The sequence below is a fragment of the Myotis yumanensis genome, unplaced genomic scaffold (assembly GCF_028538775.1).
Source record: "Myotis yumanensis isolate MYYU_CA2020_CCGP unplaced genomic scaffold, mMyoYum1.0.hap1 SCAF_2, whole genome shotgun sequence".
NCBI lineage: Eukaryota > Metazoa > Chordata > Mammalia > Chiroptera > Vespertilionidae > Myotis > Myotis yumanensis.
Genome location: NW_027223753.1, coordinates 184,757,838 through 184,762,046, shown reverse-complemented (window position 1 = coordinate 184,762,046; position 4,209 = coordinate 184,757,838). Strand labels below are relative to the sequence as shown.

General features: G+C 43.7%; 1 pseudogene; it reads left to right on the top strand.

The window, feature by feature from the left end:
• Positions 1 to 3,181: 3,181 nt before the first annotated feature.
• LOC139002258 (cytochrome b-245 light chain pseudogene) lies at positions 3,182 to 3,802 on the top strand (annotated as a pseudogene).
• Positions 3,803 to 4,209: the final 407 nt, after the last annotated feature.

Sequence of the window (4,209 nt, the reverse complement as noted above, 5' to 3'; positions counted from 1 at the left end):
AGATATGTAAGTGAAGGGTAATATTTGGGACAAGAATTCTAAAAAAAGTTAAAATAAAAACTAGACTTCCTCTGAGTATACAGATGATTATGTATTTACTGCTCTGATTGTATTACTTTAGGCAAGGGAGAATGGCTAGAGAAAATGAACCTATTGAGAACTTGTCCAATACACATCCTGGAAATTAGTCATAGGTCTTTATAACTCCTACATATCCTCTCATCACTATCTAGAACAAAATTATAAAGAAAAAAATAGTGCCATCACCATGTTGATGTAGCTGTAATCCACAGAGCCCCAGGGATCTAAGCAAAGGGTGAAAACTCCCAACTGTTCAACACTCTAATGAGTGTTGTCAACTGACTTAAGCACATTATAGAAATTAGATTCTTTTTGGTAACCTCCAGTATTTAGAAGAAGTTGAGGGCTAGAACTCTCCTCCTTCCACAAAATCACTTTGAACAATGAAGTCAAGGGTCAGACAGCATTCTGCTTCACAAACAAACACTTATCCGCAATGGCTATAGCGCCTGTCGTTAGCTTGATGAAGTTCAAATTCTGTTTTATCACATGCCCAACTCATACGTTTATGAAAGACTCACTTTAGATAAAAGTAATCAATTCTAACATAATTCAGCTAACTTCTTAGAATCAGTTAATGACAATCCTCAGGGAAATCTGCTGAACAAAGAAATATGCTGGGATTCTGAACCTAGGGGGCCATTACAAAGGTGTGGGCTACCTGGGCTCACCTAGGTTCTTAGATCTGGTTCTGGCTGGTACAAAAATCACCAGAAAGTCTGAACATCTGAACATCTTGACCACATATTTTTCACCAAAGAAAAATTTATTTCTAGAAGCTAGTTAGGCTAAGTAACCAGGCCTATTTTGTTGACCTAAAAAAAAAAAAAAAAAAAAAAAAAAAAATCCTGGCCAATGTGTTCAGTGGTTGAGCATAGACCTATAAACCAAGGGGTCACAGTTAGATTCCCAGTCAGGGCACATGCCCAGGTTGCAGGCTCGAGCCCCAATAAGGGGCATGCAGGAGGCAGCCAATCAATGAGTCCCTCTCATCACTGATGTTTCTATCTCTCTCTCACTCTCCTTTCCTCTCTGAAATCAATAAAATAAAATTTAAAAAAATAACAGAAGCACTTGTAGTAGGTTTTTAAAAGGTTACTATAAATCCAAAGACTGTATTCTCAATTAAGTTTGGATGTAGATTTAAAAAACTTCCCTTCCAACCACTAGTTGGGGTAACTAGTCCTAGACTAGTCTTCCCACCACAAACAACTGGGTGTTTGTATGTATTGCTTGTTTTCAGATGTTGAACAACAAGCAATTGTTGTGATCCCTGAGAGAAAGGAAACATACAAGGTGAGCCTGGTGATCACTCAGCTTTCTGACTGTAGGCACTTTTCAGACTATGGGACAAACCCAAGCACAGCACAGCCATCTCACTGAGCTGAGGGTCAGAAAGAAGGGAGCTGCACAGAGAAATCTGCATGGTGCTCTCTTGAATGTCTGCACACTGATCTGCTCATTTCTTAGATGCAACTTCATGAGGTGAGACAAAGAAGAACTACTGGGAAAAGAAAAAACACCAGTGAACTGAACAGCTATTGGAATTTCTAGAGGGCTGGAAGGTGATTTCGTTGCAACCAACCAGAATGGAGGTATGTCTGTACCTTCTGGACATTCAGTGGAGACCCTACAAAGGCGATGCCTTAGGAATAGGGCTAATGCAATTCAACATCCTCTATAGCAAATCTTACAAATAATCTCAAAAAGATCAGGCTGATTTTTAAGAGTATTAACTGCCCACTAGAACAAAACTCTTTAAAGGAAAAAGTAAAATCCACCAACTCAACTACATAGCACTCACAATATCTAATATACAATAAACGATTTACTAGACATGCAAAGAAAATATAAGCCACAAGGAAGAGAAAAATCTATCATTAAAAAGATCCAGAAATAACAGTGATAATGAAATTAATACATAAGAGCTTTTAGACAGCTATTATAAATATGCTTAAAATTTTTTAAAAATCATAATTATGCACTAAAGAGTATACCAAAATGCATTGGCATTATCTATTGGAGAATATAAAGTAAATGCACTTAGAAATAACATTTGCATAGTGTAGGTAGCTGTATGAATTCCATTTAGTATAGTTATTCAACTTTCTCTTTTTCACCTCATTACCTAACAACTTATGAGGTTGTAAAGTTTCCCAAGGGCCAGAATGAACATATTTCTACATTTGTAGGCTATTCCCTGGGTTATGTGTCATAGAAAATGTCCAGAAAGAAACCACAGATCAATCTTATTAGGACTCCTTTCATCTTGGAAACAGCATTATCTTGGGAAATGTGAGTTGGGGTATGGCGGAGGCACGGAGTAGAGTGCAGCAGCAGCTCTGGATGCATGTGGGAGTCATAGCTGCAATTCGACAGTCATTGATTTCATGCATGCTATGCATACAGCACGGGACTAGGCACTGATAGCCATAGAGACATACTAGTATATAGGCATTGAGATAGAAACATAAATACCTATAATTAAAATTGGAGTAAAAAAAAGTGTTTTAGTACAATGGCAATGTATAAGTGAGACATAATTTCAGTAGGAGTGATGGGGTGAGACTTAGAAGAAAGGCATATGAAGGAGAGCAATGTTCAGAATTTATTTATATATCCTATATAATAAAAGCATAATATGCTAAGTGTCTGACCAATTGGTCAATTGTTCGGTCTACCGTTGGACCAGTCTCTATGACATGCACTGACCAACAGGGGCAGACACTCCAGTAGGTTAGCTTGTTGGGGTCTGGCCTATCAGGACTAGGCTAAACGGCCCAATCAGCCACTCAGCCACGATCACTGGCCAGGCCAAGGGATCTCACCCATGCACAAATTTGTGTACCGGGCCTCTAGTATATATATCTTTTTTTTTCCAGAGAGGAAGGGAGAGGAAGAGAGAGATAGAAACATCAATGATGAGAGAGAATCATTGATTGGCTACCTCCTGCACATCCCCCACTTGGGATCAAGTCCTCAACCCACGCATGTGCCCTTGACCGGAATAAAACCTGGGACCCTTGGACTGCCCCGGGAACTAGGGGGCGGGGTGGGGCCGGAACTCCGGGCTGCGAGGCAGCGAGCGCCGGGGTTCAGTGTCCCAGCGGAGCCAGCCGCGTCGGCCGCCGAAATGGGGCAGATCGAGTGGGCCATGTGGGCCAACGAGCAGGCGCTGGCGTCCGGCCTGACTTCAGTGTAGCAGGAGTGTTCGTCTGCCTGCTGGAGTATCCCCGGGGGAAGAGGAAAAAGGGCTCCACCATGGAGAGATGCGGACAGAAGTACATGACGAAAGTGGTGAAGCTGTTCGGGCCTCTCTCCAGGAATTACTACGTCCGGGCCTTCCTGCACCTTGCGCTGTCGGTACCAGCCGGCTTCCTGCTTGCCACCATCCTGGGGACAGCCTGCTTGGCCATAGCGAGTGGCATCTATCTGCTGGCGGCCACCCGTGGTGAGCAGTGGACTCCCATCGAGTCCAAGCCTAAGGAGCGGCCTCAGGTGGGGGGTACCATCAAGCAGCCACCCAGCAACCCCCCACCCCGGCCCCCAGCCGAGGCCCGCAAGAAGCCCAGTGAGGAGGAAGACGAGGCGGCAGCAGCAGGAGTCTCCAGTGGCCCCCAGGAAAACCCTATCCCAGTGACCGATGAGGTTGTGTGAACTACTCCGAGTGGCTGCTGGCTCGTGTTGCTTTTCGGTGGGGGGACCCACCCAGACCCCAAAGGTACCCCCTTGCCTGCCCTGCGGAACCACAGGCCCTCTCTTGGTGTCATTCCCAGAAGCCTATCTTTTCTCAATGGTACTTGAAATCACAAGCATCTTTTATTCCATGAAATACAGTTTCTGAAATTCCAAAAAAAACAAACAAACAAACAAAAAAAAAACCTGGGACCCTTTAGTCTGCAGCCAACACTCTATCCACTGAGCCAAACCTGCCAGAGCCAGAATTTCTTCAACCTGACATCTATAGAGTCTTAGGGCTTTTGTTCTATGGTCCCTTATACACTTTCTCCACTCTTGGCTCTAGTTTAGGATTCTTTCATTCTGAGAACTCCTAGGTTTTCCCTAGGAAGACATGGAAGGGTGCTTCTATGGGCCCCCTGGGCACCAGTCAGTCTCTGACTTGTTTCC